This window comes from Triticum aestivum, chromosome 2B (genome assembly GCF_018294505.1).
Source record: "Triticum aestivum cultivar Chinese Spring chromosome 2B, IWGSC CS RefSeq v2.1, whole genome shotgun sequence".
NCBI lineage: Eukaryota > Viridiplantae > Streptophyta > Magnoliopsida > Poales > Poaceae > Triticum > Triticum aestivum.
Window position 1 is genome coordinate 577,237,228 of NC_057798.1, and position 25,504 is coordinate 577,262,731.

Consider the following 25,504-nt stretch of genomic DNA (forward strand, 5'->3'; position numbering starts at 1 on the left):
TGCGCACCCCCACAAGAGAAGCAAAGAAGATCATTCGAAGAAAAAACCCAAAGACAACTTACCCGGATGGCGGTGCGCGACTCCAAGTAAGCCTCATTGCAGCGCTTGAGCGCCTCCGCCTCCGCCTGAAGCTTCGCCTGGACGGCAAGAGACGCTTGGTTCAAGGCACCAGTCCCGCCCCCGTGTATCCAACCCACGGGTGCGGCGCTGGTCGCCTTGGTGTTGGGGGTCGACGAGCTCGTGGTGCCGATCTCCTGCGGCCGCGGTGCTGAGACCGCCTTCTCCAGATAGCGGCGTGTGGGGATGCGGACCGAAGGAACCAGGACCGTCACCACCGTATTATCGACTGGCGGCACCGGCGGCGCCACGAGCTGCTCGTCCCGCGGCTCTCTGACTGGCGGAGGCGGCGGGGGCGGGGGCGGCGGCACAAAGACGTCCGGCATGGCTACGTCGCCGCCCCCTGCTCCCGGATCGGGTAGTCGCCGCCGGCTCCTCCGGACGTTGCCTCGAAATCAGGCGGAGGCAGCGCAGTGTTGAGGGGGCCCACGAGTAGTGGCTCTTGGCGGTGGGCGGCCTTCGCGAGCCGCTCCTTCTCCGCGGCATGGGCTTCCGCCTGCGCCAGCGCCCTCTCGGCAGACGCGACAGACAAGTCCGCCTGCTCCTTGGCCAGGCGGTCAGCCTCCGCCTCATCGTGCGCCTCCCGCGCATTCCGCTTTGTCGCCTCCCAGAGGTCGGCGGTCGGGTCGATGCGCCGACTAGTCGAGGAGGTCGCTGCCGACGTGAGGACCGAGCCGGTGCCCGACTTCTCGAGGGTTAGCGGGGCCTTGAAACAAGAAGACAAGTCAGAAGGTTTTCACGCCAGATTGATGAAAAAACAAGGAGTAAGGAAATGATGCTTACGCCGATACCATAACTGGTACCTTCGGCTGCCTTTGATATTGGGTTGCCCTGGCCGCGGTCTCTTTCCGCCTGGTCGTCGCGGCCGGGTTCTTGGGCTTCTTTGGGGCACTGCCGAATAGGGTCGAGCCCTGTTTTCGCTTGCGCTTGCCGCCTGGGGCGGGCGGCCCAGAAGAGGGGCCGGCGCCGGTGGTGGCGGAGCTTCGGGCAGGGTGCGGCTCGTCTTCGTCTTCATCGTCGTTGGGCCAGGCCTCCACGCCGCCGCCTCCCTCGGAGATGCCTGATCCACCACCGCCGTCCGCTCTGCCACCGCCGCCTGTCGTGTCGTCGACCAGGGCGGCCGCCCCCAAGTCGGGGTCGTCCAAGTCACTCTCCGCCCTATCCGCCTGGAGGTTATCACCCGGCCCCAGGAGGGCGGCCGTTGCCTCGGACATATAAATCTGCAACCAAGAAGGAATCAAGTCTTGAAGGGCGGTGTCATATAGAGAAACAAAGCAGAAGAAAGCAGTTCAAAGGACAAAAAGAAGAAACTTACAGCAGGAGGCGGGTTGTGGCAAGAGTACGACCGCTTCCCGTACCACCACTCTTTCTCCGACATCTTGAGGTCGGCGATCTCGTTTACCATCCGCGAGACTTCAGCAGGCGGTATTCCCTTCGTGCACAGCCGACACGGGTCGCGGTGGCCGCCCATCCAAAAGATATGATGAGGGCGGCTCTGGAGCGGGAGGACCCGGCGCTCCACGAAGGCGACGAGAAGGTCGGAGGCCACGAGGCCCTCCGACTCTTGGAGCACTCGGAGTCGGCCGATGGCGACCGCCGTGTCCGCCGACACCGGCTTCGACTTGTACTGCCAGGAGACGCGAGCTCCGGTGGGGGGCCGACCTCGTAGGCCGGTAGGTTGAGGAAGTCGGCAGCAGGGTCCACATTCTCAACATATAAATAGGACTGCTGCCACATCTTCACCGGCTGCGCCATCTTGATGACGGGGAAGGCGTTCCGCTTCGCCGGCCGGCACACGGCGACGAAGCCCCCGCACTCGGCCGCCGTCTCCTTGGCGGAGGTGCCGAGCTTTCCATAGAAGAATGCTCCCCACAGCTTGATTGTGGGGAGGATGCCGAGGTAGCCCTCGCACGCTGTGACGAAGGCGAAGAGCAAGGTCACGGCGTTGGGCATGAGGTGGTGAGGTTGAAGGTTGTAGAAGTTGAGGAAGGTGCGGAAGAAGTCGCTCGCCGGGAGGCCGAAGCCCCGCAGGAAATGCGAGCGGAAGACGACCCGCTCGCCTTCCTGCGGCGTCGGCGAGATCTCCGTCTACGGCGGCACCCGCGCCTTGACGAAGGCCGCGCTGGGAATCCGGCGCGTGTCGCAGAGGAAGGTGATGTGATCCTCGATCATGGTCGATCCATCCCAGTCGCCCATGGCTCCGGCTGGCGGCGCAGAGAGGAGAGACGCGTCGGTGACGAGCAACGGCGGCGGCGCTACGGCAGCAGCAGCAGCGGAGGCTGAGAGGAGAAGAAGAAGAGTGGGAGGGGACGCAGGAGCTTTGCCGCACCTCTTCCCCCTCCCTACTTATAGTGTTCGGGCTATGTAGCCGAGGGGGCGGGACGTGGGGTCGTGGGATTAACTACGCCCACGTCCCCACGACCCCTCGTCTCCCGTGCGCATTTACCCCGTCGTGAATGGTCGTGGGAATGGCAACTGCCCCCTCCGGCGCAGTGAATCCGCCCGGTTGCCGAGGCGTGGTAGTGGCGGGCCCGGCCCGGTGTCATGTCCCGTCCAAAACATGGGGTGGCAGGCTTGCTAGGCTGACGTGCGCCGCGTGGCGCGTCCGTGACGGGCGGCTGCCTGGGAAGCTTAACAGGCACGCCACCTGTTTCCCGCCTTGAAGTTCAAAATCAACCATATAGCTCCGCCTGGGCGAGGCCGGCTTGAGCAGTCAGCTAGCCGCAAGACGGATCGACATTTTCCCAGAGCTCGGTGAGGGGGGAAGCCGCTGAGACCTCGCGGCCCCTTGACCACGACACATCACCGGCTTCGGGGCTACTAGCGGAGTAATGGGCCACGGGTAGGCTCACCCGAGTCCCTAGATTTATCAAGACTATGGGCCAGCTCCGCCTAGCTGAGCCCCAAGCCGAACTCCGCCCTCTGGGGCCGGCTGGCTCAGCGGCCGGCTGCCAGAGGGTGGGTGACCCAAGACTACGACGCTCTGAGTTGCCGGCTCCTGGCGGTCGCCTTCCAGAGAGGGCGGGAACGGGCAGGCGGCCACCTCACGACTACATGGCGGCCGAGCTCCCATCGAGAGTACAAGTCAAAGCATGGCTACAGCGAGGAACGACGCCTCACACATTCGAGACAAGCGTGGCTACAGTGCTCCGTACAGACGAAGATCTCCGCACGACGGAGCACTGTGCCGTATCTACCCTGACGTCGCTCTGGGCAGGCGGAGCCCTGTTCCCCACGACGGCCTATCGGTACGGCCTGCCAGAGGCGGGCCCTATCGGGCAGTGACCCCAAGGAAGACGGCGGAAGCTCAACTAAGCGGATTAGAGAGTGGCCGGCCTCCAGCAGGCGGCCGTCCCTCATCCCGAGGCAAGCACACCATTAAGCTGATAAGACCAGGTGTGGCTACAGTGTCCTCCCACCAGGCGGCGGGACTGTAGCCACGCTAGGATGACCAAGCCCCCGTCACCAACAACACAGCTATAGTGAACAACCACGAACCAGTCGGCGAGGCCCACCAGGTGGTAGGCCCCAACGGTCGGCGGAGAAGCCGGAAGCTGAAGACACTGACAGCCGGGCCCGGCAGCCGGCCAGATTACCATTGTACCCCTGGGGGGTAGGCCTATATAAACCCCCCAGGCCACCCATGCAAAGGGTTCGACCCCATTAGAACTAGCCACCCCCTAGAGCAGGAAGAGAGCTAGCCTTGCCTCCCTCTGCCTCTAGCAAAACAGCTCGAGGAGCACATTGTATCACTTGCGCCTTAGTGATCATGCGGAGACCCCGCAGAGCAGGACTAGGGGTGTTATCTCCTAGGAGAGCCCCGAACCTGGGTAAAGTACGCCGGCATTCGTGTCTACGCCTTATCCCGCTTCCTGGCACCGGCGATGTTCTACTCGCTCCCACCATGATAAGCCACCCATTGACATATGTCACACCCAACCCCCGACATGCCTCTTTCGGAAAGGGAAAAAATCCGTGTTCTTGGTTCGGTTTTTTCGTCCGGTTTTTTCGTGAAAAAGTTCGTCAAAATCTATCAACATGAAATCTAGTTTTGAAGATCTCGACGCGAGAAATCCAATGGCGAAAGCAGTTCAAGATTTGGACGCACGGTTTAAGAGATAAAACGTTTTGAATAAACGGATTTACGAAAAAAAGGGAAACTCCCTGGTTGCGACAAGTGGCGCACATGCAGAGTGCTACTTGTCGCAACTTGGGAAGTTGAAGTGATCTCTGTAAGGAGTACTCCTTAATTAGTGATTTCGGTAAGAGCCAAATCCTATTTGGCGCTCTAAGCGGAGAGCTTCTATTGGATGCATTCGGAGTCAAACAGCCGCGCGACGTATGCACGGAGCCCCCGACTGGGCCTGCCCAATAGTGGGCACACCTGCTTTATACAGTAGCACTGCGATGTTAATGTAAAAAAAAGTAAGCCCGCAAGGATTCAATCTCTAGACCTCCATGTTGCGTACGAGAGGAGCTAACTAGTAGACCTAACAAGCCATGGTGCTAAATACGAAGCGTGCTGGTATAAGAAGACAGTTTTTTGAATTTTTTTCAAAGTTCCTTTGAAATTCTGATTTTTTTTAACAAACGAGCAATGTATCAAAATATGATGAATTTTTTAACAACTCGGACATATTCTCAAATTTTAAAAAATAAAACAAAAGACGTGAACATTTTTCAACAGATTTATTTTTGAAATTCGTGAACATTTTCCGAAAACCCGAACATTTATAGATTTTCGAGAACATAAATTTGATATTGGGAACAAATTTTCGAAAGCACGAACAGTTTTTGTGAATAAAAAAAGGAACAAAATTCGAAACAAGAACATTATTTGAAATTGTGAACAATATTTGAAAAATGTGATCACTTTCAAATTTTTGGAATCTAGAAAAAGTAAATATAAAAAGAAAATGAGAACAATTTTAAAATTGGTGAACATTTTTTTTGAATCTGTGTACAGTTTTTGAAACATGAGAACATTTTTTAAAATATGAACAATCTTTGAAAAGTTGCAACACTTTTTGAAATAACCGAACATTTTTGGAATTTGTGAACAAATTTTCCAAATGGAAAAGTTTTTTGAAATTTAGATTTTTTTGGGATTTGTGAACAAATTTTTGAAACAAGAACATTTTTTGAAATTCGATAACAATATTTTGGATTTATGGACAAACTATTTTAAAATGCAAACAGTTTCTTACTTTCGGGGAAAAATGGATTTGTGAACGTTTTTTGTAAATCCCAACGTTTTTTGGAAAAGAGAAAAACGAAAACAAAGAAGAAAGAAAAAAGAAACGGAAAAAGGTAGAAAAAAAGAAACAGAAAAGGAAACAAAAAACTAAAGAAAAAACCTTATGAGGAACTTTCTAGACGTTTCCCAAAACCAGGAAAATCACTGGGAACCTTCTAGGAGTTTCGTAAAATCGGTAGTTGATGGGCCGGCCCAAGTTTTCGTGCGCCTGTGCGATTGCCCGACTCTTTGACGCAGAGAGCGTCAAATAGGGTTTTCCCTCTAAGCGCCCATTACAGGCTTATTAACAAACCGGCGCATACCCCCTCCCTCCCCCCCCCCCCCCCCGCCCCCCCGGACATGCTGGGCTAGCCCAGCTTAGTTTCTTCTTCCTGTCGAAAACTCGCAAAAAAGATGTTCCAACCAACTATGCTACAACGCCTCTTGCGAAAAGTTACATCTATTAGATTCTTCCCTCGTGCCCCAAACTGTTTTTTCTTTTTTCTTTTAGTTTTCCCTTTTCTTTTCTCTAGTTCCTTTTCGTTTTATTTTTCTGTTCTTTTGTTTTATTTTTTGCCATTTCAAATTTGATGAACTATGTTTTCAAATTTGAAGAAGTTTTCTCAGATTACATGAACACTTTTTTTGAAAGAAATGAACTTTTTGAATTTATGTGAACTTTCTTTCAAAATTGATGAACTTTTTCCCAGATTGGTGAACTTTTTTGAAGTCGATGAACTTTTTTCAAATTCAATGATTTTTTTTATGAACTTTTTTCAGAAGGGATGAACTTTTTCAAATTGGTGAACTTTTTTTCAAAACCAATGTTTTTTTTCAAAATCAATGTACTTTTCTTTAATTTGGATGATCTTTTTTTTCAAAAAATTAACTTTTTTAAAAATCAATGAACTTTTTTTCAGTCTTGATGAACTTTTTCCAAATCCGATGAACTTTTTTTGTCAAAACTGATGAACTGTTTTTTAAAATTGATGAATATTTTTAAAGTTTGTGAACTTTTCTTCAAAAATGATGAACTTTTTCAAATTCACGATTTTTTCCCAAATAACTCAAAAATCTAAGTGATACAATAGGCGGCATTATGCAATGAATAACAGTGGTTCTACTGGTTAGCTGATCTTGGATAAGTAATCAACTACCCGAGTTCAATTCCTGAAGGCCACCACCGAGAGGGAGTTGCTGTGTGCGCCAGCTACCTGTTCGGGCGCTTAAGGCACCGAACAAGAGCTCTCGTTGTAAGAGTATCTACAGCAAATCTCAGACTCAAAACAATAGCGTGAAGAGAAGCTTTATCTCTGGTTGAGGATTTGATGGTTCACAATTTTGTAGCTGTCTCAGACTGAAAACAGATAGTGTATGATATTGGCAATGACACAAATGATAGCTACGCATGTATCATTAGCGAGATCAAACATCGAGGTTTTTCAACTCTAATTTTGGTTTTGAAGGTCGAGCATCAAAAACCGATGCAAATAGGTTAGCTATATATTCTCTAATACTTTCGATCATGGGCGACACTTGTGATTGATTAATTCCCATGATCCCTTGTGTATACCACTTTATGTGCATTATGATCAACAAAACTTAGCTATACCCCTGAAAAAATTCCGATCCCCCAAACATCCGCGGAGTCCGTGGACACTGGACAATGACCGGTCATACCTCAAATTTGCTCATCCGCATCTGGATACCTCATACTAGAAACCTTAAATCCATACAAAAGCATGCAAACGATGAAATCCGCCGGCTTCGGGTAAATGAGTAGCAACCGTAGCTCCGACTCCTGCAGATGCTCCGTGTCGGCCTCCACATCCATCTCCTCTTCGACCTCATCGAAGAGGGTGTCGGTTGACGCTCGTTCCTGCCAAATGAACTGCTGGTTGGCCTACACATAGGTCTCATCCTGGATGGACTCCGGGATGGCCTGCTACTCCGCCATCTCGGCCGCTTGGGCGACCAACTCCGCCTCCACAACCTCCATGTTGAAGCCCGGAGCCGGCGCCAGCTCCTCCTCCGGCTGCTCCGCCTCATCCTCCTTCGGATTCGCCGCCTCCATCGGAGCCGGCTGCTGCTCATCTCCCTCCTCCTTCTCCTCCTCCTCCTCCTCCGGCTCTGGCGAGTCCGAAGGCAGCCCGGCAGCGATGCGGCCAACGCACGTGACGCGCCTCGCCTAGATGTCCTCCTCGATCTGGAAATGGCGCTCCGGCTTGAGCATAGCATACATGGTTACCTTTTGCCGAACTATGGCGAAGCCGGAGGGTGTGGGAAGAGCGGTGGAGCGGGCGAGAGGTGGATGGGCTCGAGCTCGCGACGTCAGAGTGGGAGGGAGGTGGATGCGGCTAGGGTTGGGGACGCCGACCGGCTTAAATAGCCGGATTTGGCCTCAGACGGAGAGCAGGAGGGGCGCCAACCGGCGTTCGCGCCCCCACCAGAGGAGACGTCCGTCAGACTGCTGGGTGTCTGGGCGATTCCATGTGGGACCCCATCATCAGTCTAACGTGGCGGACACGCCCGGGCGCCCTCATATTTGGGCTAGATATGAAGGTGTCGGTTAGTTTGGACGTTTGAGGCTTGTTTAAGGAGCCCGTCTGGTGGTTTGGGTCTCTTCTTTGTGATCGGTCAGTGACCAGGCTGTCCGCCTGGGCGTTTGAGGCGGGTTTGGGGCATCCGGTTGTAGATGCTCTAAAAGGTTTCTTTCGCCTGTTTAGATTTTACCGAGCATGTTACACGTCGCCCTGGCAGATCTTCCGCCTCGCGAGCCGTCGGATGTGATTTCATCATGCGACGGAGCGATTTCTTTCACCATTGCAATAGACCTCATATTGTAGAAATCTTTGCAATAGAGGTCATTTTTGCAACAAGTCTTGTTGCAAAAACTTTTGCAACAAAGGTCTGTTGCATTTAGTTTTTTGCAAAAGCACCATCATTATCTCTGCAACATTATATGTGATGCAGAAGCACCATCATTGTCTATGCAACATTATCCCATGTTGCAAAAGCACCACTAGCCAGTCTGACAGAGGGCATCGAGAAGATGGGGGAGCATGTAGCACGTCGACGTTGCACGGAGGTGCTTGCTGCATTGCCACATCAGGGGGAGCACGCAACACGTCACAGGCTTGCCCACACCATCGTAGAACCTCTCCTCGGCCCGAAGCAGCCCTCAATGAGAAGCGCGGCCTCGCAGTTATCAGCACCCTCAACTATCGGCCTTCCCCGGCCTATCCAGATCACAACGAGTACGTCTTGGTGGCAGAGTGGTGTGAAAGGAGATAGAAAAAGAGGAAGAAGGGAAAGGTGGTGGTGGAGGCTTGCCTTGTCGACGAATGAAGGTTGCCTTCGTGGGCTGGTGGCGAGCACGGGGCACAAGCATGGTGCGGCACGAGCATCTTCCATGGCGGCGCAAGACACCATATACTGCAGTTGTAAAAGCGCTGAATCAATTGTGTCTGGGGTCATAGTGGGAGATAGTAACAATGGCGGCAGTAGCACGGCAGCCTCGAAATGAGGTGGGCATGTGGTTTTCCACAGCGGTTGGTGGCACCGACATGAATCACGTGGCGTTCGTTGCTGAGAGAATGAAGAGATAAGGACGAAGGAGAAGTGTGTGGAGGATATGAGAGGAAGCCAGATAAAGGGGGCAATGCATGGCGCCCACAGGGGGCATGTGTCACGTGTAGGAGGCGACAGACGCCCAACGTTGAATCAACGGGTGAAGGGAATCATTTCACTTCAAGGTTTTTTATTTGATTTCATAATATCATATTTATCTTTAATTCACTACATGCTCCCTAGTTTTAAAGGACTCACAATAATTAAGACTGGCAATTTTGGATTGTGTCATTTGATTTTGATCGTGTTATCTCTTTGGGTTGTGGTACTTGCGAGTTCCTTGTTGGACGTGTGTTGTTTGAGTGCCCTAGTCAGACACGCTACCTTCTTCATTGCGCCTTCGATGCCACGTGTCGGCCGCACTACCTTCTTCCCTCGCTATTGGAGTTCCTCCACTCCTGGCCCACTGGTATTCCTCCTACACCCCTACTGATCCTCCTTCATGCGAGCCCATCCTTCCCTGCCCTCTCCTCTGCGTGACCCTATCCCGCCCAGCATTTCGCACGCTATGGAGAATAACATAAAACTACCACAACTCATGCTAGGTTCTGAAAAACTACCACTTTTTAAAAATATCCAAAACTCTACTATAAAGTTGGTTGGATGCTTCAAAAAACACTAATTCGTTGTCTCGATAAAATTTAATCATGTTTGTGGCCCACATGTAAGCAATGACGTGACATGTAACTATATTTCGCTTAGTACGACAGTAGCTCTCGTCTCGCCTGAAGCTTTTTCAAGGATGTACAGTATAGGGGAGGCCCATTCTTAGCGTTTTTTTTTCGTCAGCGCTTACTCACTCGGTGGTTGGTTGCGTTCGCTGCGGTTTCCATCGGGTTTTTTCTTTTTCATTTCTATCGTTTTTCTTTCTGTTTTCTTTGTTTCATCATCGCTTTCCTTGGGTTTTCAATTTTTTTCAACCTTTTTTGCATTTTGGATTTTCCATTGTTTTTCTTCATTTCCCTTTGTTTTCAGTTGTTTTGTATCGATTTTCTTCTTTTTTTCTCCGGTTTCCTTTGTTTCTTTTTTGGTTTCTTTGTTTCTTACTCGGTTTTCATTGTTTTCATTCTTTTGCATTGGTTTGCTTCAGTTTTTATTTTTATTTTTATTTTCATCATCGTTTAACTTCAATTACCTTTTTTATTTCTTGGGTTTCTTTATTTTTCAATGGTTTCTTCGCTTTCCTTTGGTTTCTTTGTCGGTTTTCTTTTATGTTTCAACATAGGTCTATTTTCTAAGTACATAATGTGCATTTTATATGTACACGTGAAACACTTTTTTCATACACGTTAAACTTTTCAAATGCCTGCTGAACATAATGATGTATATTTTTTTCTCAAATACATGTTTCAAACACTTTTTATGAATACATGGTCAACATTTTCAAATGCATGCTGAACAATTTTTAATGGCAATAAACATTCTTCCGCACACAATGTACATTTTTTACGTACATGATCGATATATTTTCGTAGGGTCGAAAGTATGTCTAGAGGGGGGGAGTGATTAGACTACTTGACCAAATAAAAATCTAGTTTTTCTCAATTTTAGTTGTCGGCAGATTTTAGCAATTCAAGCAAGTCAAGCAACACCCTACACATGCAATTTTAAGAGTATAGCAGCGGAAAGTAAGACATTGCACATATAAGTAAAGGAGGGGTTTGGAGAAGGCAAACGCAAAGGGGACACAGTGATTTTGGCATTGTTTCGATAGGTGGTGCTATCGTACGTCCAAGTTGATGGAGAATTCAACCCATGAAGGGTAACAACTGCACGAGTCCATGGAGAGCCCCACCCATGAAGGGTCCACGAAGAAGCAACCTTGTCTATCCCACCATGGCCATCCTCCACGAAGGACTTGCCTCACTTGGGTAGATCTTCACGAAGTACGCGATCTTCATGCCCTTGCAAACTTCTTGGTTCAACTCCACATCATGTCAGAGGCTCACAAGCGACACCTAACCAATCTAGGAGACACCACTCTCCAAAATATAATAGATGATGTGATGATGATGAACTCCTTGCTCTTGTGCTTCAAATGATAGTCTCTCCAATAGTCAACTCTCTCTCTTCAAATGATAGTCTCTCCAATAGTCAACTCTCTCTCTCTCTCTCAGATTTGGCTATGGTGGAAGAAGGATTTGAGTGAAAAGCAACTTGGAGAAGGCTAGAAATCAAGATTCAAATGGTAGGAATGGAATCTTTTGATCTCAACACATGAGTAGGTGGTTCTCTCTCAGAAAATGAATAGTGGAAGTGTAGGCACGTTCTGATGACTATCTTACTTAGTAAGAGGGGTGGAGGGGCATATAGAGCCTCCACACAAAATCCAACTGTTACACACCTTTGACTCAACTTGGTGGCACCGACAAGAATTCTCGGTGGCACCGACCTATGTAAAAGATATGAACTTTGGAGGTCTTGGTGGGACCGACTGGAAACATCTCTCGGAGGGACAAATGTGCAATGGTAAAGGCAATCCTCGTTTTGGTGGCACCGATTGCATCAACTCGGTAGGACCGAAGTGAAGCAATAGGGCAACAGAAAGTTGGCGAGCCATCTTGGTGGCACCGATTGCTAAACTTGGTAGGACTGAAATAATTGCAACAGATAACAGAGAGTTGGCAAGGCCATCTAGGTAGGATTGAGATCCATATCAGTGTCTCCGATTTGTTAGGAGTTGGCTGTGGCAGTGTCCAGATGAACTCGGTGGGTCCGGATAGGTACGATTCGGTGGGACCAAGTTGGCTTTAGGTTTTTGGACATATTTGGATAGAGAAAGTGGCTGAGGGTTTTGGAGCAATATCACTAAGCACTTGAGCAACCAGATCATCATCAAAACCTCATCCCCTTTTTATAGTATAGGTTTTGCTATGGACTCAATGTGATCTTAGACCACTTAATGAAAAATGTAGAGTCTTGAGCTTTTGCCAATCCATGTCCTTAGCATTTTGAGGGGTCCACAATCACTAGTCCTTGCCATGCCAATCATTGAACTTCCTGAAATCTTTAACTTGATTGGATATTAGTTCAATGAGATATATGTTGTTATTAATTAGCAAAACCACCCGGGGATTAGTTGCACTTTCAATCTCCCCCTTTTGGTACTTGATGACAACATATAGATCATAGCTTCAACAAATGATTAAATGCATCGTCGCTTTGAGAAGTGTGTGGTAAGCAAGAGCTCCCCCTAAATTTGTGTATTATTAAAAACTTGTGTTTGAATGCAAATGCACAATCGATTAGGATCACGGGTCACTCTTCCATGTCACATACAACTTAGTGGAGCGCACAAAATGATATGATTGTAATAATAAGCACGCATCACCAAAAGCACAAGTGAATGATCATACAAGGATAATGATAATGATAAGCAATGTGCATAACATGAAGCCCAATATGATCAACTCAGAAACAACCAACATAGTATCTCACACATACAACAAATAAAGTAGCACAAACCAAGTAGTAGCAAAAACTCGAGGGAAAACAAATGAGCAAAAGCAAAACACTCGCTCTCTCGAAGCGTAATGATCTTTACACATTCTCCCCCTTTGGAAACAAGTACCAAAAACCTCGAATAGGTATGGAGCTATGCGTCACTCTAGGAACGATCTCTGGCAACTCCTTGAGGTGAAGATCCATGGCTGGTAGCTCCGGTGTGCGTCGACGGCATTGAGAGAAGAGTATCTGCAAAAAGCACGGTAGCAGACCTTGCTGCCCAAGGCACTGTCTAGAATCTGTTAGTAGTGGGTCTAGCGTCATCATCATTGTCCTCAGATTCCTCTCTATCTTTTCTAGCTTTATCCACAACATCCTTTAGCTTCTACACAATGGTCTGAACCTCTGTGACCTTCACATCAAGATTGTTTATCTTGTTTTCCACTACCCACTCTAAGCTTTCCTGGTTCTTGGTGAGGGTGGCCAAACACCGCTCAATCCTCAGGGTAGCTTCTAGCAGATAGTTTAGCTGATCATTCTTAGTCTTGAGGTTAGAAAATGGAGCACTAGGACCGGATGCTTCCATGGCTGCTTTGGTTGCAGTAGCTGCATGTATCCTCTCTTGTGACTGAACAAAAGTAGGGTGAGATGTGAAGGAAATATGCCCTAGAGGCAATAATAAAGTTGTTATTTTATATTTCCTTATATCATGATAAATGTTTATTATTCATGCTAGAATTGTATTAACCATAAACTTGATACATGTGTGGATACATAGACAAAATACCGTGTCCCTAGTAAGCCTCTACTAGACTAGCTCATTAATTAAAGATGGTTAAGTTTCCTAACCATAGACATGTGTTGTCATTTGATGAATGAGATCATGTCATTAGGAGAATGATGTGATGGACAAGACCCATTCGTTAGCTTAGCATTATGATCGTTCAGTTTTATTGATATTGCTTTCTTCATGTCAAATACATATTCCTTCGACTATGAGATTATGCAACTCCCGGATACCGGAGGAATACCTTGTGTGCTATCAAACGTCACAACGTAACTGTGTGATTATCAAGATGCTCTACAGGTATCTCCGAAGGTGTTTTGTTGGGTTGGCATACATCAAGATTACGATTTGTCACTCCGAGTATCAGAGAGGTATCTCTGGCCCCTCTCGGTAATACACATCATAAGAAGCCTTGCAAGCAAAGTGACTAATGAGTTAGTTGCAGGATGATGTATTACAAAATGAGTAAAGGGACTTGCTGGTAACGAGATTGAACTAGGTATGAAGATACCGACGATCGAATCTCGGGCAAGTAACATACCGATGGACAAAGGGAATAACATATGTTGTCATAACAGTTCGACCGATAAAGATCTTCATAGAATATGTGGGAGCCAATATGAGCATCCAGGTTTCACTATTGGTTATTGGCTGGAGAGGTGTCTCGGTCATGTCTACGTAGTTCTCGAACCCGTAGGGTCCGCACGCTTAACGTTCAATGACGATATTGTATTATATGAGTTATGTGATTTGGTGACCGAATGTTGTTTGGAGTCCTGGATGAGATCATGGACATGACGAGGAGTCTCGAAATGGCAGAGAGGTAAAGATTGATATATAGGACGATAGTATTCGGACACCAGAAGTGTTCCGGAGGGTACCAGGTACATATCGGGTCACCGAAAAGGAGTTTCGGGCAACCCCGGCAAAGATATGGGCTTAATGGGCCGAGGGAGGGACAGACCAGCCCACAAGGGGCTGGTGCGCCCCTTTCCTTGGTCGCATGCCCTAGAGGAAGGAAAGGAGGGGGCGCCACCTCCTCCTGCCTTTCCCCCTTGGTGGGAGAAAGGAAAAGGGGTGCGCCACCTCCTCCTTCCTTCCCCTCGTCGCCAAAAGAAGGAAAGGGGGGTGCCGGCCTAGGGCAGAAGCCCAAGTAGGATCCCTCCTACTTGGGGTGCCCCTAGGGCTGCTTCTCCCTCCCTCCCACCTATATATACACGGGGAGGTTGCGCCTAGAAGACAAACGAACATCTGTTAGCCGTATGTGGCGCCTCCCTCCACAGATTACACCCTCGATCATATTCTCGTAGTGCTTAAGCGAAGCCCTGCACGGATCACTTCACCATCACCATCACCATCACCACGCCATCGTGCTGATGGAACTCATCTACTTCCTTGACACTTTGCTGGATGAAGAGTTCGAGGGACATCATCGAGCTGCATGTGTGCAGAACTCGGAGGTACCGTACGTTCGGTGATTGATCGGTCAAAACAAGAAGAAGTTTGACTACATCAACCGCGTTGTCAAATGCTTCCGCTCTTGGTCTACGAGGGTACGTAGATACACTCTCCCCATCTCGTTTCTATGCATCTCCTAGATAGATCTTGCGTGAGCGTAGGAATTTTTTGAAATTGCATGCTACGTTTCCCAACAGTGGAATCCGAGCCAGGTCTATGCGTAGATGATATACACAAGTAGAACACAAAGAGTTGTGGGCGGTGATCGTCATATTGCTTACCACCAATGTCTTATTTTGATTCGGCGGTATTGTTGGATGAAGCGGCCCAGACTAACTTTACATGACCATGTTCATGAGACCGGTTCCACCGACAGACATGCAACTAGTTTTGCATAAAGGTGGCTGGTGGGTGTCTGTTTCTCCTACTTTAGTTGAATCAAATTTGGCTGCGGCCGGTCCTTGTTGAAGGTTAAAACAACAAACTTGATAAATCACCGTTGTGGTTTTTGTGCCGTAGGTAAGAACGGTTCTTGCTAGAAGCCCGTAGCAGCCACGTAAAACTAGCAACGACAAAGTAGAGGACGTATAACTTATTTTTGCAGGGCATGTTGTGATGTGATATGGTTGTCGGTGTCAAAACCGGCGGATCTCGGGTAGGGGGTCCCGAACTGCGCGTCTAAGGCTAATGGTAACAGGAGGCAGGGGACACGATGTTTTACCCAGGTTCGGGCCCTCTCGATGGAGGTAATACCCTACTTCCTACTTGATTGATCTTGATGATATGAGTATTACAAGAGTTGATCTACCACGAGATCGTAGAGGCTAAACCCTAGAAGCTAGCCTATGATTATAATTGTTGTCGCCCTAGGGACTAAACCCTCTGGTTTATATAGACACCGGAGGGGGCTAGGGTTACATAGAGTCGGTTACAAAGAAGGAGATCTACATATCTGAATTGCCAAGCTTGCCTTCCACGCAAAGGAGAGTCCTATCCGGACATGGGACGAAGTCTTCAATCTTGTATCTTCATAGTCCAACAGTCCGGCCAACGTATATAGTCCGACTGTCCGAGGACCCCTTAATCCAGGACTCCCTCAGTAGCCCCTGAACCAGGCTTCAATGACGATGAGTCCGGCGCGCAGATTGTCTTCGGCATTGCAAGGCAGGTTCCTTCTCCGAATACTCCATAGAAGATTTTGAACACAAGAATCATGTCCGGCTTTGCAAAACAAAGTCCACATACCACCGTAGAGAGCACAATATTCCACAAATCTAATCTGCTGACAACTTTTCATAGCATGATGTCACGCCACGGCCCGATCGTTATTCGAACCGTTTTTCATAACCTGCCACCGCACATATCGCGAGGCGGTTTTATCGGCACGTCTTGTCGAAGCAGAGATCATGTCCCCTCATCATGGGATTCTCATCAATACGGGCGTGGGTAACCCAACCGCGCCATCAATTGTGGTGCTTGGGAAATAAGCGATTTGAACGGGCAAGTGGGGAGGCGCAGGATCTTTGCTGCCTTTATAAGGGGATAAGAACTCCCTCTTTCACCCACGCCTTCTTCTTCTGCTCATCCAACCCTTCTTGCTCAAGCCCTAGCACTCAGGCGTTCGTCTTCTCCGCCCAAAAAGGTTTCCCGAAAAATGTCCGGATCCGGAGCAGGAGGCAAGTGGATGGCCTCTACCGTCCGGGAGAAGGATATCAAAAAGCTTCAGGGGGGGGGGTATTTGGCGAAGAGAATCGGCCATAGTCTTCCGACGGCAAGACAAATCGTCCCCACCCCGAAACCCCACGAGAGGGTGGTATTCCTCCCTCATTTTGTCCACGGGCTAGGGTTTCCCCTCCACCCATTTGTTCGCGGCATCATGTATTATTATGGGATTGATTTTCATGATCTGTCCCCCAATTCCTTCCTCAACATCTCGACATTCATTGTCGTGTGCGAGGCCTTCCTCCGCGTCCCGCCGCACTTCGGCTTATGGCTGAAGGTTTTTAATGTTAAGCCCAAGGTAGTGAGTGGCGAGCATGCTGAATGCGGAGGCGCCATGGTGAGCAAGATGCCCAACGTTACATGGCCAACAAGTACTTTCAATGATTCCGTCAAGGAGTAGCAGCAGCAGTGGTTTTACATCACCGAGCCGCGCGGCAAGGAATGGGCCGCCGCTCCAGAGTTCAGATCCGGCGCCCCCTGCGACTTACGTCTTGGCCCAAGAAGGGCCTGAACTGGGCTTCGTCTGAGGAGCTATCAGAGCTCCAGACGCACGTCCAAGACATGGAAGACAAGAACGACAAGCTCGTCAATGTAGTCCAGGTGATGTTAGTTCGCCGGATTCTACCTTGTCAACACCGGGCTTGCAATTTATGGGAGTTCGACCCAGCCAAGCACCAGACCTTGTTAGAGCTCTTTGGCTCCTCGCGTAAGGACATCTAGAAGGTGCTTTCCAAGTTCGGCAAATCATGGCCGGACTCCGCCGAGGACCATGGGTACCAACTGTCCCGCCCGACAAGTTCGGTAAGTGATTGTTTGTTGACAATTCATATGTTTTATTCGCACATCCTTAGGAAAGTGCTTGATGTGTTTCCCCAAATTTCCTAGGGCTGGGCGAAGAAGGCGGGGCGGATCCACTATCCGGCCCCACTGCCAGAAGAACCGGTCGGCCCGCTTCTGATGAAGATGCTGGCCTCGGCGCCTTACAAGGCACCAAAGAAGAAGGCCGAAAAGGAGGCCAAGAAGACCAGGGGCGGCCTCCGTCGTCGTGGCGCTTCAGACACAAGATCTGAAGACTCCAATGCCCATTCTTCCTCTGAAGAGGATGAGGAGGAGGAAAGAGACGAATCCCCCGCGGGGGGAAGAAAGAAAAGGACAACCTCCACATCCTTGGAGGTCGAGTCGCCTAAGAGGGGAAAAACTCCTCTTCCAGAGGAGTCCACCGCCGCCGCCGATAGCATCCCCGAGTGGGATCCCAGGGCTAAGCCCCTGGTGAACTCGTGAGTGTAAAATTTGAACATGCTCATGTGTCCAGACTTGTCATGGCGTGATATTTTAATTTGAGCTGTACTTTTTTTAGTCCGGCGAGGTCTCGCGCCGAACAATCCTCGTCAGAGGATTTGCTGGGTTCGGATGCAATGGACAGTGGGACACCCCCGAAGGCCCCCTCCCCCAAACATATGAATGAAACTGAGGTTTCGTCCTAGAAGGACCCAGGCCACGGAGGGGGGGAAAGATCGCAAAGGCAGCGCCAGGAGGCCAGCCTTCAGGGTCCGGACGCACGAGAGAGAAGGCTCCCGTGGACGTCGATGACGGGGGTTATCTTGAATCCGGCCCCCAGCTGGACACTATTTTGGAGACACATAAGGCCCCAAGATCACGCAGACGTCCTCCGTCAGCTGGAGGAGGTATGTCTGTTACACTGGCAACCTCTGTCCAACCAGAGGTGCTGGATACTTTATTGGCGGCGCTGAAGGGTGCGTCCATCGTTGATGAACACCGTGCCCTTATAGGTGCGGTGATTGAGAAGATTCAGTCTGCTGAGAGTGGACTGAATGAATCCTGTATCAGCCTCATAAGAGGCTTTGAGGTATGTTTTATGAGGTTTGTAAGAGTGTCATGGTATAGATAGCAGCCCCTGATACACTGTTCGATGAAAGAAAGAACCGAACAGAGGATCAATTTTATGTTCGCAGGAGACTCACTTGATGACATCTATCCCTCTTTTATACAAGCAGGCGTCAGTAGCAACTGTCGCCTCTCATGCTGCGGAAGTATCCGGACTGAGGCATAGTCTGGAGGGGCCCAAGGAGAACTTGGCCGGGTGCAGAAACAGCTGGAGGACAACCAAGGTATACAAAAACCCTATTTATTTAGCACAAATGAATAAGTGTGCGTGGTGAAAATATTTTTATAATGTGCTCTAGGGGCGACGACCGAAATTGAGGCTCTTAAAAAGGCTGTGGCCGAAGCTGAGAAGAAAGCGGCCGCAGAGCAGGCTCTTCGTGAGAAGCACGAGGCCAGAGTTATTGAGGCTGAGCGAGAGCTTCAAGAGGCCGTGAAGAAATGCGAGACCTTGGGGCAGAGTTTATCAGGGAAAGAATCCGAACTCTCCCAGGCTCGCCAAGCCGCAAGTGATGCCCGGGGGGAAGCCCAAGGTGCCCTGAAGGAAATCCAGGAGGCGAGGAAGATTGCGGCCAGTAAGGCTTTTTTTATACAAAGCGGGTATTTGAAAGGAGAAAATCAAGTTAAGATTTGAAATTCTGTTTGCTCCAGGGGTATTTGCGGAGCTGCCGCGCAACATATCTGATGCCGCCCAATTCTACCGAGCCAAAGAGAGGAATACTGCGGATAAGCTTTTCTGGATGCAGTATCTGGTGCCGAATTATCCGGTGCCTTTCTCCGATCAAGTGAAGCAGCTGGTCGAACTGCATAAGGCGGCCGAGCTAGCTATGAAGGATTTGATTATCCGGTTGTGGCCTGCCGAGCCGATTCCGAGCAGTTACTTCGGGCTCGTGAAGCGGCTTGTGAGTGCCTGCCCTCGACTCGAAGTCATCAAGCGGTCGGTCTGCATAGAAGGTGCGCGAATGGCCTTTGCCCGCACAAAAGTGCATTGGGGGAAGATGGATGCGGAAAAGCTGATGACCGAGGGACCGCCGGAGGGAAAGGAGCACCGCAAGCCCGAGATATATTATGAAGGTGTCTTGAAAGGAGCCCACCTTGCGGCGGAGCAATGCACCAAGGACATTATTTTTCCATGAATACGGTCATGTTTGTCCTTTGTAATGTTTGAACAAGATCATTCCTATCATTTATTGCTTGTCGTTTGAAAGTTTTTCCTCCTTTGCGGCCATTTTATATACTAATCCTAAGAGTTGGCCAGTCGTCGGCTTCTGCCCCCACGTAGTAAGTACGGGGGTGTTCGGGATAACCCTGAACACTCTTTATCCCAGTTTTAGGTCCTTGAAGGAGGTGTTCAGCACAACGAACCAGGCAATCAGACTATAGGGCTTTATCACTCTCACTTAGCCATAGGAGTTTTAAAAGGAAGGTAGGCGCAACCCCTGGTGTTTGGAAGACCGCACGAGGGGCTCTATAGGCGCCTGATCGGAATAAAAGCCGATCCCTCACACGCTGCATTGGTTATGGCATTATGCGGAAGAAATCCTTAAAGATTTTACAACCTCTTGAACAGCTGACCAGCTCTCGCTGCATCATGACAGTCAGTTTTCGGCTTTCTCTACTGAGGTGCTTGTTCGGAAGAACCGAGACACAATCACAGTAGTTCTCCCTATGCTACCTTAGCCGATATAGCGGAACGTAAGGTACCAAAACATAGGAGCTGGGCAAACCCAACTATTGACCCAAGACATGATTTGGAGCTGATGCATATAATGCTATAAGTTCAGGGTGCCGAACTGCCGTGAAGGTGTTCGGACTTTTTTGCTGTAGTGTGGGTATAACGAAGCCCCTGGCATATTAAGGCATATCGCGGTATGCAGCTGCCTTTTAACAAAAGAGTTTTAATAAGAAACAACAGCAGACGAGCATCATATGAATTCACATGTTGTATTTGAATAATATGTCAATGCGTATGAGTATAGGTAATGTGATAAAAGTAAATATGACTGTGGAACCTGCTGGGACCAGGCGGGAGGAAGATGTATGCGGATCCGAAGTGTGGTCGGATAATCGTAGAGGGTAATAGCTAGAGATTCCCTTATGCGCTCAAACTGTCTTCACGCCATCCGTCCTGGCCTATGCAAAGGTGAACCTGCAAAGAAAATGTTAGAGATGGTTTCACGCCACAGAGCGGTTGAGCCGCGGTATGTGGCTTGTCTTAACTTTTTGCCGGAGTGTTTTCAATTAAGCTCCGGACGAGCTGGGCTATCCTACCGCGCAGTAGTTCGAACTCCTTTAGTGGTGTCTGGGAGATGGGCCTTGCTATTGACTGTGATGACATCGCGCGGACCGGGCATCTTGAGTTTACGGTAGGCGTAATGTGGCACCGCATTGAACTGAGCAAATGCGGTTCGTCCGAGCAATGCCTGATAGTCGCCGTGAAAGGGGACGATGTCGAAGACTAACTCTTCGGTACAGTAATTGTTTGGTGATCCGAAGACCACCTGCAGAGTGATGGAGCCTGTATAATTGGCCTCCACACCTGGTATGACACCTTTAAAGGTGGTTTTAGTGGGCTTGATCATTGAATGATTGATACCCATCCCGCGCGCTGTGTCCTGATATAGCAGGTTTAGACTACTGCCTCCGTCCATAAGGACTCGTGTGAGGTGGAATCCATTGATTATTGGGTCAAGGATGAGTGCGGCTGGATTGCCCTGACTGGTATTGGCCGGACGATCCTTGCGATCGAAGGTAATCAACCATAGGTTGTATTGTGGGGCGACTGGCTCTGTTAAGTCGACATCCCTAAGGGTGCATGTTCGTTCCAGCTTTGGAATGTGGGTGGCGTTTATCATGTTCACCGTTTTGATTTGCGGGGGAAATTTCTTTTGCCCTCCTGAATTCGGTGATCTGGGACCCTCGTCGTCATCGTTGCTTTGAGAGCCCCTCCCCTTGTTTTCGGCACCTGACCTGCCGGCTTGTCTGAAGACCCAGCATTCTCTGTTGATATGATTGGCTAGTGTTCCTGGGGTGCCATGAATTTGGCATGGACGGTCCAGTATGCGGTCCAAACTGGACGAGTCTGAATTGTTTTTATTGAATGGCTTTTTCCACTGACCGGACTTGGAGCCACTGAATCCGGCGTTGACTGCCGTGTCTTCGGCACTATCACCATTTTTGAGACGCTTGTGTTTGTTGCGCTGTGGTTTGTCATTCCTATCCCTGGCTTTTGATGTGCCAGGATTGCTTGCTGTGTTGTTGCTACGAGCCAACTAGCTATCCTCGCCTGCACAAAAGCGGGTCATGAGTGCTGTGAGGGCTGCCATGGACTTTGGCTTTTCTTGGCCGAGATGTCGGGCAAGCCACTCGTCGCGGATGTTATGTTTAAAGGCCACTACGGCTTCGGTATTCGGACAGTCGATGATACGTCCATTTTGCATCATGCTTTTATATCAATATTTATTGCATTATGGGCTGTTAATACACATTATATCTCAATACTTATGGCTATTCTCTCTTATTTTACAAGGTTTACCATGAAGAGGGGGAATGCCGGTAGCTGGAGTTCTGGCTGGAAAAGGAGCAAACATTGGAAACCTATTCTGCACTGCTCCAAAAATCCCGAAACTCCAAGAAACCTATTTTTGGAATTAATAAGAATTATTGAGCGGAAGAAATACATCAGGGGGCCCACACCCTATCCAGGAGGGTGGGGGGCTCGCCCACCCCTACTGGGCGCGCCCCCTATCTCCTGGGCCCCCTGGTGGTCCCCGGTGTCCATCTTCTGCTATATGAGGGCTTTTACCCTAGAAAAAATCATGGGCAAGCTTACGGGACGAAACTCCGCCACCACGAGGCGGAACCAATCTAGGGCTCTGGCGAAGCTGTTCTACCGGGGACACTTCCCTCCGGGAGGGGGAAATCATCACCAACATCATCACCAACGATCCTCTCATCGGGAGGGGGTAAATCTCCATCAACATCTTCACCAGGACCATCTCCTCTCAAAACCCTAGTTCATCTCTTGTATCCAATCTTGTATCAAAACCACAAATTGGTACCTGTGGGTTGCTAGTAGTGTTGATTACTCCTTGTAGTTGATGCTAATTGGTTTACTTGGTGGAAGATCATATGTTTAGATACTTAATGCATATTATTACTCCTCTAATTATGAACATGAATATGCTTTGTGAGTAGTTACGTTTGTTCCTAAGGACATGGGTGAAGTCTTGCTATTAGTAGTCATGTGAATTTGGTATTTGTTTGATATTTTGATGAGATGTATGTTGTCTTTTCCTCTAGTGGTGTTATGTGAACGTCGACTACATGACACCTCACCATTATTTGGGCCTAGAGGAAGGCATTGGGAAGTAATAAGTAGATGATGGGTTGCTAGAGTGACAGAAGCTTAAACCCTAGTTTATGCGTTGCTTCGTTAGGGGCTGATTTGGATCCATATGTTTAATGTTGTGGTTAGGTTTACCTTAATACTTCTTTTGTAGTTGCGGATGCTTGCAATAGGGGTTAATCATAAGTGGGATGCTTGTCCAAGTAAGGGCAGTACCCAAGCACCGGTCCACCCACATATCAAATTATCAAAGTACCGAAGATGAATGATATGAACGTGATGAAAACTAGCTTAACGATAATTCCCATGTGTCCTTGGGAGCTCCTTTCTCATTATTAGAAATTGTCCAGGCTTATCCTTTGCTACATAAAGGATTGGGACACCTTGCTGCACTTTATTTACTTGTTACTCATTACTATTTATCTTATCACAAAACTATCTATTACCTACAATTTCAGTGCTTGCAGAGAAAACCTTACTGAAAACCGCTTATCATTTCCTTCTACTCCTCGTTGGGTCGACACTCTTACTTATTGAAAGTACTACGATAGATCCCCTACACTTGTGGGTCATCAAGACTCTTTTCTGGCGCTGTTGCCGGGGAGTGTAGTGCTTTTGGTGAGTGGAACTTGGTAAGGAAACATTTATATAGTGTGCTGAAATTTTCTTTTACTTGTCACTATGGAAACTAATCCTTTGAGGGGCTTGTTCAGGGTATCTTCACCCCGACCAGAAGAGCAAAGAGTTGCTCCTCAACCTACTGAACTTTTTGAAAATATTTACTTTGAGATTCTTTGGGTATGATAGAGAAACTCCTAGCTAATCCATTTGCAAGAGATGGAACATTGCATCCCGATTTACACCTTATCTTTGTGGATGAAGTTTGTGGATTATTTAGGCTTGCAGGTATTCCCGATGATGTTGTCAAAAGGAAGGTCTTCCCTTTATCTTTGAAGGGAGATGCATTGACATGGTATAGGCTATGTGATGATACGAGATCTTGGAATTATAAACGATTGAAGTTGGAATTTCACCAGAAGTTCTATCCTATGCATCTTGTTCATCGTGATCGTAATTACATATATAATTTCTAGCCTCGCGAAGGAGAAAGCATCGCTCAAGCTTGGGGGAGGCTTAATTCAATGTTATATTCATGCCCCAATCATGAGCTCTCCCAGAAAATGATTATTCAAAATTTTTATGCTCGGCTTTCTCTTAATGATCGCAACTTGCTCAATAATTCCTGTGCTGGTTCTTATATGCTGAAGACTATTGATTTCAAATGGGACTTATTGGAAAGAATTAAACGCAACTCTGAAGATTTGGGTTCCGATGATGGTAAGGAGTCAGGTATGACACCTAAGTTCGATTGTGTTAAGTCTTTTATGGATACCGATGCTTTTCGTGGATTTAGCGCTAAGTATGGACTTGACTATGAGATAGTAGCTTGTTTTTGTGAATCTTTTGCTACTCACGTTGATCTCCCTAAAGAGAAGTGGTTTAAATATAGTCCTCCTCTTGAAGTGAAAGTAGTTGCACCTATTACAGTTGAAGAAAAGACTATCACCTATAATGATCCTATTGTTCCTACTACTTATGTTGAGAAATCCCCATTTCCTGTTAGGATAAAGGATCATGCTAAAACTTCGACTGTTGTTCGTAAGAGTAATACTAGGACTTATACACCTCATGAGCAAATCAATGTTGAACCTAGTATTGCTATGGTTAAAGATCTCTTGGATGATGATTTAGATGGGCATGTTATTTATTTTGTGATGAAACTGCTAATATTGCTAGACTAGATACTAAGATACATAGAACTGTCGTAGGCATGCCTGTTATTTCTATTAAAATAGGAGATCATTGTTATCATGGTTTATGTGATATGGGTGCTAGTGCTAGTGCGATACCTTATGATCTATATAAATAAATTATGCACGATATTGCACCCGTTGAATTAGAAGACATTGATGTTACCATTAAATTGCTAATAGGGATACCATTAAACCAGTTGGGATTGTTAGAGATGTTGAAGTTTTGTGTGGGAAGGTTAAATACCCTGCTGATTTTCTTGTTCTTGGCTCCCCACAAGATGATTTTTGTCCCATTATTTTTGGTAGACCCTTCTTAAATACAGCTAGTGCTAGGATTGATTGTGAAAAAGATACTATCACCGTTGGCCTAGATGGTATGTCTCATGAGTTTAATTTTGCTAAGTTTCATAGACAACCTCGTGATAGGGAACCACCTAGTAAGGATGAGATTATTGGTCTTGCTTCCATTGCCGTGCCTCCTACTGATCCATTAGAACAATATTTGCTAGACCATGAAAACAATATGTTTATGAAGGAAAGAAGGGAAATAGATGAAGTGTTCCTTAAATAGGAACCTGTACTGAAACATAACCTTCCCATTGAAATTCTTGGGGATCCCCCTCCACCCAAGGGTGATCCCGTGTTTGAATTCAAACCATTACCTGATAATCCTAAGTATGCTTATCTTGATGAAAAGAAAATATATCCTGTTATTATTAGTGCTAACCTTTCAGAGCAAGAAGAAGAAAGATTATTGAAAACTCTGAAGAAGCACCGAGCTGCTACTGGATATACTCTAGATGATCTTAAGGGCATTAGTCCCACATTATGCCAACACAAAATTACAGTGGAGAAAGATGCCAAACCAGTTAGAGATCCTCAACGACGACTAAATCCCAAAATGAAAGAAGTGGTAAGAAAGGAGATATTAAAGCTCCTTGAGGCAGGTATAATTTATCCCGTTGCTGATAGTGATTGGGTAAGCCCTGTCCATTGTGTTCCTAAAAAGGGAGGTATTACCGTTGTTCCTAATGATAAAGATGAAT